Source organism: Castor canadensis, chromosome 3 (genome assembly GCF_047511655.1).
Source record: "Castor canadensis chromosome 3, mCasCan1.hap1v2, whole genome shotgun sequence".
NCBI lineage: Eukaryota > Metazoa > Chordata > Mammalia > Rodentia > Castoridae > Castor > Castor canadensis.
The window spans coordinates 169350041-169362948 of NC_133388.1; the positions used below are offsets into that span (position 1 = coordinate 169350041).

Here is a 12908-nt window from a genome sequence, read left to right on the forward strand (position 1 = left end):
GCAAAAATCCTCAAAAAAATAATGGAAAACTGAATCCAACAACATATTGAAAGCTCATTCACCACAACCAGGTTGGCTTCATCCCAGGGCTGCCGGTGTGGTTCAATATATGCAAATCTATAAATGTAATACAGCACATTAATAGAAACAAAGACAAAAATCACTTGTTCATCTCAATAGATGCAGAAAAAGCCATCGGTAAGATCCAACACCATGATAAAAGCTCTAAGAAAATCAGGAATAGAAGGAATGTACCTCAACATTGTAAAGTCTATATATGACAAACCTATAGCCAACATCATACTTAATGGAGAAAAACTGATATCATTTTCCCTAAAATCAGGAACGAGACAAGGGTGCCCACTATCCCCACTCCTATTCAACATGGATTAAGAAAATGTGGTATTTATACACAATGGAGTTTTACTCAGTCATGAAGAAGAAAATCTTACCATTCGCAAGTAAATAGATGGAACTGGAGAACATCATCCTGAGCGAGGTTAGCCTGGCTTGAAGACCAAAAATCGTATATCCTCCCTCACATGCAGACTTTAGATCTAAGCAAATGCAGTAATGTGGTTGGACTGGGTCACACACTAAGGTGAAAGTACATACGGGAGGAATGGGGATAGGTAGGAAACCCAAAACTTGAAAGCCTTTGATGTCCCCACTGCAGAGGAACTAATACAGTAAGTAACCTTAAAATGACAGAGGTTAATATGGGAAGGGGATCAGGAACTAGTGAAAAGGTCAGTTAGAGAAGAATCAACTTGGGTTGTAACACACTCGTGCATGGAAGCAATGCTAGGAATCTCTCTGTATAGCTATCCTTATCTCAACTAGAAAAACACTTTGTCTTTCTAATTATTGCCTATGGCAGAAGCCAGCACCATGCCCCGGGATTTCTCAGACTCCAGAACTGTGAGCAAAATCACCTGCTATTCCTCACCTAGTGTCAGATATTTTGTTACATCAGCAGGAAATGAACTAAGACATCTGCTAATGTCACTGAAAAATCTGGATTGTGGATCTCAAATATTCTAAATACCATGTTCCTTTCCATCCCAGCTATATAAGCTTTTTTGTGGTTCAATTTTATTCCTAGAAAATGGCCTCTAGCAGTGCTATTCTTTCCCTTTGACACTAGAAGTCCATTAGAAGAAAGGCTTTTCTCACATACTGACCACCAGACTTGGTTCTCATATCTCTAGTGAACAGAGAAAAATGTCCCATGAGCTGAGGGAAGGTCTTCATTGGCTCAGTGTTGACTATGTTCCAGTGGTGGGAATGGATTGGACTGACCCACAGGATGGAGGAATGTGGACGAAGAGTTGTCTTTCTTTCTTTCTTCTTCTTTTTGGTTTTTTTAAAGGAAATAATGCCAATAGTTTAAATTTAAGATGAAAACTGCAAAATGAAATTTTGATCCAAAATTTCTAAATCACATTTGGATATAATGTAATGGAATCATAACAACTAATGAAATTTTCATGTAACTTTAACTACTGCATGCATATTTCCCCATGAAAATAAAGAAATATATTGTGTATTGAGCATCCTATATGTGCCTTGCTTTTTATATCTAGTATCATTCCTCTTTATTACAAACCCAACTGGTTTTCTTTCTATTCCTATTTGAAGAGTAGGAAAAAGGTTGACACGGTGAAATTGTGTTTGGAATTTTCAGACTTGTCTTGACTCCAAAAACTGTTTTTTCCAAGGTACCAAGTTGCGTCTCAATAGATGATAGTTACTATCTCAAATAACAGCTCATAACTATCACAATCAGCAAAGGCCACTAAGTAGTTTCTCTGGAGTAAAAGTGGTCATAAATTTGAAAAAGAATTTGGGTGCATATACCCTTTCCATTTGAAAGATAATTTTTACATAACTACATTTAGCATTAGATTGCACATAAATTAGCAGTGACAAAGGGCAACACAGAAATATTAAAAACAGCATACTTTGTGTTCCTTGTGACTAACACAGTATTATTTACAGATTTGGTTACTGTGGTGATGGTCTCCCATGCCCATATTTATCCAGAAATGCAGCAGAGATTTTACTAACAATATAAGTAAATTCCAAATAAACATTTTTATATTAAGAAATCACCTAATTTTCATGAGTACAGAGAACATCCAATTATATATACTTCTATTACATAACATTATTGGAGTAGTAAACTAAAAGAGGTATTAAGTTTTTAGTATTCAAAGATTAGATGTGGAAGAGAGGATTGTTTTTCCCAATATAGAATTCACTTTGCATATTCATAAATGATATTATGATAGTCTTCTGTTAAGATTAGATTTGTAAGCTTTCATAGAGCAGACAGCACAGTCGTAACTAGCACATTGGTTGAATTTTTCAGTAGAGAGTCAAAATATAAAGGAATTTATTGGGAAGATGAGAACACAGAAAGAATCAATAGAGAAAAAAGCAAACAAACAGTTAAGTGAACTGTGAGTAAAATACCTCCTTTTCTATGAAATATTCAGCCATTTGGAGGAAGTATGTTTTTCTACCTGATGTCAAGTTTTCAACTTTATGGGGGTCCCACTTCCTATTTACATCCCATTTAATTAGTTGATGTGGAAACTTCTTATTGAAAATTGAAAATTTACAGTGTTTAAAATCCAAAGTTGTCCTCAGTTAAGTGATGTTTATCTCTTTGCCACACTTGTAATTTCCTTGTATTGGTTTTGAGAGCCAGATGACTTAATTGTGCCATCAATATTCAACTGAATGATAATTGAATATTTTTTCTTTTATTTGGAGTAATCTATTTATTTTGACAGAAAGCAATTATTTTTCTTTGTTTTCTTTCTTTACCTATCATCTATTTAATTGGATTTACCCTTGTCAGGGCCTAAAATTTCTTTTTTCCCAGACTGCTATCAGAAACTGGAAATTTTAATTGATCAGTTTATATGTAGATTAACATTCATAAGCTAGCAACTGATTATCTAGGAATGGTTTCTAAGTGCTTATGATGAATGGTTTAATTACTGAGATTGTGAACCATTTCTAACACAGCCTTTATTTCTGCATAGTACGTTACTGGAGTGGTATCCAATTTAATGTTATACTAAGTAGTAATATTCATAAAATTATAGGAGTTTTAGTCTAGTAATTTTTTCTAATATTGTTTGAAGTAAATAATAATTAAAATTATAAAATTTTATGTTCAACATAAAACTTTCTATGTGCCATCAGGAGAATGTTTATTGCATGTTGTGACTTAAAAGTAAAACCCAGAGTCCCAGTTTGCAAGGCATGTTACACTCTATTGTCTCATCACAGATATGTATACTGTTCCCTCCTTCCCTCCCTCCCTCCCTCCCTCTGTCTCTCCTTCTCTTTTGGTGGTATTGGGATTTGAACTCAGGGCCTCATCCCTGTTAAGCAGGTGCCCTACCACTTGAGCTACACTTCCAGCCCTTTCTGACTTTCTTTATGTTGTGTCTTCTGAAAAGAAATCCTCACCTTCAACTTTTCCACTTAGAAAACTCATACAATTTTACTACATACTTGCCTTAGAGCAATCATTATATTATATTTTATATGTTTATTTGTCAGCATGTCTTATTTCTCATAGACTGTGCTTTTTAAAGAATAATTGTATATCAGTTTAAAGAATAAATGATTAATTTAAATAATATTTGTAGACATTAGTGATTTTGAGTTATGTTTATTTAAGGAAACACAAGAAAACCTCCTTATTTTAGTTTCTTAATAATAGAATTATAAAAACCTCTTTACAGAAAATTTGAAAAAGTATGGAGAATTCATGCCTTCTAGATTGACTTAGAACCTGTATTTGTTTCAAAGATGAGCCAGACTCATGGGTTTGCAAATACAATTTCCTTAAAACTTAGAACATCACACCTATAATCCTAGAATGCAGGAGGCTGCGACAGGGGAACTTGAGTCTGAGGTTAGCCTGAACAACTAGTGATATCCTCTCTCTCTCAAAAAAAGAAAACAATAAAATAAAGATAGTTAGAACATCCAATATGTACCTAGTCTCTCTATATTTTTTGCTGCTATAATAGACAGAATGTCTGAGATGGGGAAAATTTAAAGGAAAGAAGTTTATTTGTGCTCACAGTTTTTGGAACACAGAAGTTCAAAAGCATGGCATCAACATCTGCTTGGCTTCTGGTGAAGGACCTTGTAATGCAGAAGTCACTGAAGAAAGCAAAAGGGCAAGTGGGCATTGTGAGGGAAAAGCAGTACCAAATTCCCACAACAGATATCCTGTTATCTCCAGAGAAACATAAATCCATTCATAAGAGTTCTACCCTGTGTTAGTCAGGGTTCCCTAGAGAAATAGAACCAATAGATTAGATTGGCTTAAAAAATAGGAGGCTGGATAGTTTCACAATGACTGTCTGCATGGTGAAGAGTCAGAGAAACAAATAGCTGCTCAGTCCAAGAAGATGGAAGTCTCAGAACAAGAGGGACCAGTGATACAGCCTTAGCTCAAGGCTGAAGGTCTGGAAGCTCTCAGGAAAATTCATATTAAAAGGCAGAGAATCTGAAGCCTGACATCTGTGGTTGATGGCAATAACAGACGCATTCCTAGGGAAGAGTGGAGCCCCCATAGGTTGGCTTGCTTCTTCCTTCTTCCACCTTTTATTCCACTTGTGTCCCCAGCCTTTTGGATGGTGCTGCCCACATGCAGAGCAGGTCTTTACCCTTCAATTGCTGTGTCAACTGTCTTTACAAACACCCTGACAGACACACCCAAAATTGTGTTTTAATCATTCCCTAGACATCTCTCAATTCAATCAAGGTGACAATCAAATTGAACCATCACAACTTCTAAGACCCATATACCTCCCACTAGGTCCCACATCCCAACTCTGTTGGATGAGGAATTGAGTTTTCAGCACATGAAATTTTGATAAACATCCCCAAATTTAGCAATTTGTTTCTTTTTCAATTATTTAAAAAAGTAAACACAGATAAGCATCTTGTTTGATTAAAGTTAGCAAGCCAGGAGACTGTTAGTTCCTAGCCTCTATTTTTGCTTGACCCATTACTAGTTTCTTTATATTTTGAAATAGTCATTAGATAACTATAAGCCTGTTTCACTATCTGATAGAGAAATCTCAATGTAAGTTTTTAAAGAAAAGTCATATTGAAGATTTATCTTCTGCACCTGCCTAGCCAAGTATGAGGCTCTGAGTTCAAGCTCCTGTGCCACCAAAAATACACAAAAAACAAAACAACAACAAAAGATTTATCTTCTTCTAATTTAATCTTTGAATGTAGTTGACTTTTCAAACCTTCCAAATCCCCAAGTTATTGGATTGTCTGTCAATTACAATTCACAGGCAGAAAGTCACTCTTGGCAGAACTATTTTACCCTCCATCTCTTTGTACACTGGTCAATTCTTGCCTGGTTTTTATCTTAAGGCTTCAGTATCTTGCTAAGAACAATGATAAATAGCCACCATAAACAAATGTTCTCAGATTTTCCATTGGTTTCTCCTAGACCTTGACGCTTTGGAGATTCATTACCAAATTTTCAAATCATGGTTGATGACATTGTAGCAAGTGGTTTGCAATGGTTCATCAGTAATCTAGCCTGCAATAGCTGTTTCCTCACTGTAGGTTTCCCACTTCTCATGTGAGTGCTATACATTTTGTTTTACTATTGCTGTATTCCACACCGAGGTACTAATTGCTTTGTTCACTATGGTTTAGCTAATTGGTTCAAAGGATCCAATGAGGGAAAAGTTTATTTTGCTCTCTTGTAACAGTATGAAAGTAGGTTGAGAGGAATGGATAGGTGGATCTCTACCACAAAATCATCAGGGGACCCAGCTTCTTTCCATTTTATTGTGCTGCCATCTTCTGTTATAGTTAAAAGTGTCCTTTGAATCCAAGGGAATAACCAGTGAACAATTGCAAAGATTGCCATTCTAGGTAATGACGAAATAAAAATGCTAACCATATTTGTATATTATGATTTAATATTCATATATTTAGGTCTATTATAATGACCATTTAGCACATGACGTGGTTACTCTGAACTAGTTTTTGCTTTAGAAAGTATTAACTGCAGATTGGACAGGGTAAGTAGGAACATTCTATATGCCTGGGATCCATAGTAGATCTCTTGCCTACGATGCCTGGAGTGCTCAGGCAGAATGGTAGCATTAGTAAAGGGAGAAACTAAAATCAGATCAGGAGGAAACCAGGGGAAGCGAGTTGAGATACGAGAAAGAGAGAGACACACACACACACACACACACACACACACACACACACACACAGAGACAGAGAGAGAGAGAGAGGTCAAAAGAATAAATGAACAAAAATCCTGTCCAGCTGTTAGCTTTATTATTTCCACATGCCTCTCTGTGGTATTGTCTATCTATCTGCTAAATTGCTTTCCTTTAGTAGAAATGTGTATTTAAATGAAAGTAAAAAATAGTAATGACATAATAATGTTTGTTTGACATTTCTCGGGTACTTAAGAATGAAACCTATCTTTTGACAGAATGGCATGGAATAAAGCAGCTTAAAAATGACAAGTTCTGAATGCAAATCCTGTTTCAGATAAGCAAGTGGTTCCTACAGTCATGGCATGGAAGTCCATTGATTATGTACAGCCAAGTAGATTACAAAGCCCAAACTTCCCATGAAAGAAAAATCAATAAAGAGCTTTTGTGTTCTTGAGCAGAAATTGTGATGGTGTTGAGAGGCTGCATAATAAGAATCTCCTATTAAATGCAAGAGACAAACTAAGCTGATCTATGTTTATCTATGTGAATGTTTTGTGAGCATCTTAACAAGAGGTAAATTTCTTTTAATACAAAACACAGACCAAGTCAGCCTGAGAGAAAATAAGCCATATGAAATCAAATAAATAACAAGTACTGTGAATGTAGAATTTGATTAAAATTTTAAATGAACATTTTATTTTTAATAAATAAATGTAATTCTAAATGATTTTCGACAACCACCATATTTCATTGAAATTATAACTCCCCAATTTCCACATTTAAAAAAGACTATTTAATTAAACTTTAGAATTATATCTCGGTCACCTAAGTGTCAAGTGAATTATTTAGAGAAGTGATCTGAGGCTTCTTGGGAATCATTTAAGTTTCCTTAATGAAACTCTCTTTCTGTGGAACACAAATAACACCTATTGTATCTTGACACAACATGTCTTATTAAAGACAGAAACAAAGTAATATGCTTGTAAAATTATTTCAATTATTAAATAGATTTCATTTTTTGGAGAAGTTTTTGATTTAAAGAAAACTTGAGAAAATAGTGCAAAGGGTTACAATATACTGTTCCACAAATTTTCTCCTATTAATAATATCTTACCTTCATGTGATCTGTTGTTATAGTTAATAAATAATTAACTGATGCAGTATTATTAATCATAGTTTGTAGTTTACTCAGATTTCCTTAATTTTTCCTAATTGTCTTTTCTGTTCTAGAATACTATCTAAGACACTACAATGGATTTAGTCTTCTTGTCCCTTTAGACTCTGCTTAGATGTGAGAATTTCACATGCTGTCCTTGTTTTTGATGTTCTTGATATTTTTGAGGTGTATTGATCAAACATATTGTGGGATTTCCCTCTCTTGGAATTTGTTTGATGTTTTCCTCATAATTAGACTGGGATTGACTGTGGACTTGCAGGAGAAATACCACAGAAGTAAAGTTCTATTTTCAAAAACTCCTATCTAGATTAGATACAATCAGTGTGTTTTCTACTGCTTGTGCTGTAATCTTTTTTTTTTTCTTTTTTTATTATATTCATATGTGCATACAATATTTGGGTCATTTCTCCCCCCTTCCCCCTGCCCCTCCCTTACACCCATCTCCCTCCCTTGCCCCCCCAACCCCTTGCTACCAGGCAGAAACTATTTGGCCCTCATCTCTAGTTTTGTTGAAAAGAGAGTATAAGCAATAGGAAGGACCAAGAGTTTTTGCTAGTTGAGATAAGGATAGCTATACAAGGAGTTGACTAGCATTGCTTTCCTGTACATGTGTGTTACCTTCTAAGTTAATTCTTCTTGAAGTAACCTTTTCTCTAGTTCCTGGTCCCCTTCTCCTATTGGCCTCAGTTGCTTTAAAGTATCTGCTTTAGTTTCTCTGTGTTGAGGGCAACAAATGCCTTCTAGTGTTTTAGGTGTTTTACCTATCCTCATACCTTCCTTGTGTGTTCTCCCTTTATCATGTGATCGAAGTCCAATCCCCTTGTTGTGTTTGCCCTTGATCTAATGTCCGCATATGAGGGAAAACATACGATTTTTGGTCTTTGGGGCCAGGTTAACCTCACTCAAAATGATGTTCTCCAGTTCCATCCATTTACCTGCGAATGATAACATTTCATTCTTCTTCATGGCACAAAGACAGACATGAAGACCAGTGGAACAGAATAGAGGACCCAGATATGAAGCCACACAACTATAACCAACTTATCTTTGACAAAGGCACTAAAAATATATGATGGAGAAATAGCAGCCTCTTCAACAAAACCTGCTGGAAAAACTGGTTAGCAGTCTGCAAATACTGAAACTAGCTATAATCTTTCTGAGGAAAACTACACAGCCAGTCCTTATGGAGTGCCAAGCTATGCTTCTCATTCTTTAGGAGTGAATATTTACAAAAACTATTTTGATTTTTTTTCTGATAGAGTTGTCTCTTCTACTTCACTATAATTTATTCAACATTCATATCAATATGGACTTCTGAGTATTATTTATACTTTGAGTTATAATGCAATACTTGACTTATTTTCCAGCTTTAGCCATTGGGAGATTTTATTTTAGTTGTCTCCTAGGCCCCATGACACACATTCTCAGTGTATATAGTATTTTGAGTTTAGGGATTGATTTTTTGAGCACTTCCTTACTTTTGGGCACTATAAAATACTCCAGGCTCATCTTGTGTACTTCCTGCCCCAGTCATTTTTTCAAGGAATCCTGGTTATTTTATTTGGAGAATGGCATTAGAAACCACGATCTTGGCTCTAAGGGTGTTGTTTCTTGGGTTTGTTTCTTTTAGTTTTTCTCAGCTGGCATAACAATGAAACAGATGCAAGTATTTGTACTTTATTTACTCATATCTATATTACTATATGTAACCATCTTTCATTGCATTATCTTAAATGTGAATTCATACTGGTATGTTCAACTGTAACCAATCAGTGCATGGATTCATTCCACATTCATTCCCTTGCTTATCTCCTAATCAGAAAACTGATTCCAACCAGCCACTGTCCATTTAGACATGTAGCAGTGTTAACATTGAGAATCCTATTCCCATGGTAAACAGCTTTATCCACTAGAGTACAGTTCCTTTTGCCTCTACACTTACAGATCCACTAATTTCTAAAGTTATTTAAAGTTCCTCTCCTCCCATTCTCCTCAGTGAGATAATTAAATACATTTGTAATGTAGTTAGATTCTCTTGTCACTGTCTGAATCCTTTCCTGGGATTCTTCAACTTTCTAAATTACTGTTCTTTTAAAATTTGCATACATTATAGTTTGTTTTTTTGTGCTGTAAATTTTTCTATTGACAAATGAATAACTTCATGTAATTACCATTGCAGTATCACACAGAATGCATAAACTATCCTAAAAGACTCTTGTGTTCCATCGATACTTCCACTCACCTACAATCAAGCCCCAGGTAAAAACATCACTCTTTGTACTGGCTCTATGGTTTCTTGTTTTCTGGGATATTGTGTAATTGGAAATATTATAATAGCACCAATCAGTCATCTTCGATTTTTAAAAAAATTTTTATTTTATTCATATGTGCATATAATGTTGGGGTCATTTCTCCTCCCTTCCCCCTGTCCCTTCCCTTCCCTACCCCTGCTCCCTCCCTTGCCCTCCTTACCCCTAGCTATCAGGCAGAAACTATTCTGTCCTTATCTCTAATTTTGTTGAGAGAGATATAAGCAATAATAGGAAGGACCAAGGGTTTCTGCTAGTTGAGATAAGGATAGCTATACAAGGAGTTGACTCACATTGCTTTCCTGTACATGTGTGTTAATTCTTCTTCTAAGTTAATTCTTCTCAAATTAACCTTTTCTCTAGTTCCTGGTCCCCTTCTCCTATTGGCCTCAGTTGCTTTAAAGTGTCTGCTTTAGTGTCTTTGCATTGAGGGCAACAAATGCTATCTAGTTTTTTGGGTGTCTTACCTATCCTCATATCTTCCTTGTGCTCATTCACTTTATCATGTGATCAAAGTCCAATCCCCTTCTTATGTTTGCTCTTGATCTGATGGCCCCATATGAGGGAGAACATACGATTTTTGGTGTTTTAGGCCAGGCTAACCTCACTCATAATGATGTTCTCCAGTCTCATTCATTTACCTATGAATGATAACATTTCATTCTTCATGGCTGCATAAAATTCCATTGTGTATAAATACCACATTTTCTTAATCCATTCGTCAGTAGTGGGGCATCTTGGCTATTTCCATAATTTGGCTATTGTGAATAGTGCTGCAATAAACATGGGTGTGCAGGTGCCTCTGGAGTAACCTGTGTCACATTCTTTTGGGTATATCCCCAAGAGTGGTATTGCCGGATCATATGGTAGATCAATGTTTAGCTTTTTAAGTAGCCTCCAAATTTTTTTTCCAGAGTGGTTGTATTAGTTTATATTCCTACCAACAGTGTAAGAGGGTTCATTTTTCCTCACATCCTCACCAACACCTGTTGTTAGTGGTGTTGCTAATGATGGTTATTCTAATGGGGGTGAGGTGGGATCTTAGTGTGGTTTTAATTTGCATTTCCTTTATTGCTAGGGATGGTGAGCATTTTTTCATGTGTTTTTTAGCCACTTGAATTTCTTCTTTTGAGAAAGTTCTGTTTAGTTCACTTGCCCATTTCTTTATTGGTTCGTTAATTTTGGAAGAATTTAGTTTTTTGATTTCCCTGTATATTCTGGTTATCAGTCCTTTGTCTAATGTATAGTTGGCAAATATTTTCTCCCACTCTGTGGATGTTCTCTTCAATTTAGAGACCATTTCTTTTGTTGAGAAGAAGCTTTTTAGTTTTATGAAGTCCCATTTATCTATGCTATCTCTTAGTTGGTGAGCTGCTGGGATTCCATTGAGAAAGTTCCTGCCTATATGTATTAATTCCAGAGTATTTCCTACTCCTTCCTGTACCAACTGATATTAAGATCTGTAGTCTGATATTAAGATCCTTGATCCATTTTGAGTTAATATTGGTACAGGGTGATATACATGGATCTAGTTTCGGTTTTTTGCAGACTGCTAACCAGTTTTCCCAGCAGTTTTTGTTGAAGAGGCTGTCATTTCTCCATCGTATATTTTTATTGCCTTTGTCAAAGATAAGTTGGCTATAGTTGTGTGGCTTCATATCCGGGTCCTCTATTCTGTTACATTGGTTTTCATGTCTGTCTTTGTGTCAGTACCATGCTGTTTTTATTGTTATTGCTTTGAACTATAGTTTGAAGTCGGGTATCATAATACCTCCAGCATTGTTCTTTTGACTGAGTATTGCCTTGGCTATTTGTGGTCCCTTGTGTTTCCATGTAAATTTAACGGTAGATTTTTCAATCTCTTTAATGAATGTCATTGGAATTTTGATGGGAATTGCATTAAACATGTAGTTTACTTTTGGGAGTATAGACATTTTTACTATGTTGATTCTACCAATCCATAAGCATGGAGATCTCTCCACTTTCTATAGTCTTCCTCAATCTCTTTCTTCAGAAGTTTATACTTTTCCTTGTAGAGGTCATTCACATTCTTTGTTAAGTTTACACCTAGGTATTTGATTTTTTTTTGAGGCTATTGCAAATGGAATTGTTTTCATATACTCTTCCTCAGTTTGTTCATTATTAGTGTATAGAAATGCTAATGATTTTTCTATGTTGATTTTATATTCTGCTACCTTGCTGTAGCTATTGATGGTGTCTAGGAGCTTTTGAGTAGAGTTTTTTTGGGTCTTTAAGGTGTAGGATCATATCATCTGCAAATAAGGATATTTGGACAGTTTCTTTATCTATTTGTATTCCTTTTATTCCTTTTTCTGTCTAATTGCTCTGGCTAGGAATTCCAGTACTATGTTGAATAGGAGTGTGGATAGTGGGCACCCTTGTCTAGTTCCTTATTTTAGAGGGAATGATTTCAGTTTTTCATTGTTAAGTATAATGCTGGCTGTAGGTTTGCCATGTATAGCTTTTATAATGTTGAGGTACTTTCCTTCTATTTCTAGTTTTCTTAGAGCTTTTATCAAGAAATGGTGTTTGATCTTATCAAAGGATTTTTCTGCATTTATGGAGATGATCAAGTGGTTTTTGTCTTTGCTTCTTTTAATGTGGTTTATTACATTTATTGATTTTTGTATGTTGAACCACCCTTGCATTCTTGGGATGAAGCCTACTTGGTCATGGTAAATGATCTTTTTGATTTGTTGTTGAATTCAGTTTGCCATTATTTTGTTGAGGATTTTTGCATTGATGTTCATTAAGGAAATTGGCCTATAGTTCTCCTTTTTGGAGGTGTTTTTGCCTGGTTTTGGAATAAGTGTACTAGTGGCTTCATAAATTGTGTTAGGGAGTTTTCCTTCCCTTTTATTTCGTGGAACAGCTTAAGGAAGGTTGGTATCAGTTTTCTTTAAAAGTCTGATAGAATTCAGCAGAGAATCCATCAGGTCCTGGACTTTTCTTTTTAGGGAGACTCTTGATTGCTGCTTCAATTTCATTTTGTGTTATAGATCTATTCAGGTGATTAATATCCTCTTGGTTCAGTTTAGGATGATCATATGTATCTAGAAATCTGTCCATTTCTTTAAGACTTTCGTATTTATTTGAATATAGTTTCTCAAAGTAGTCTCTGATGATTTCCTGGATTTCCATGATGTTTGCTTTTATCTC

At 35.4% G+C, this 12908-nt stretch overlaps 1 long non-coding RNA gene across 1 annotated transcript in view; it reads left to right on the top strand.

Moving 5' to 3' along the window:
• The first annotated feature begins 9597 nt into the window (after nucleotides 1-9597).
• The window catches only part of LOC141421718 (uncharacterized), a 109044-nt gene continuing 105733 nt past the window's right edge, over nucleotides 9598-12908 (top strand). Inside the window, exon 1 of the long non-coding RNA XR_012446390.1 lies at nucleotides 9598-9678. This is a non-coding gene — a long non-coding RNA (uncharacterized lncRNA). The remainder of the gene's footprint in view (nucleotides 9679-12908) is intronic.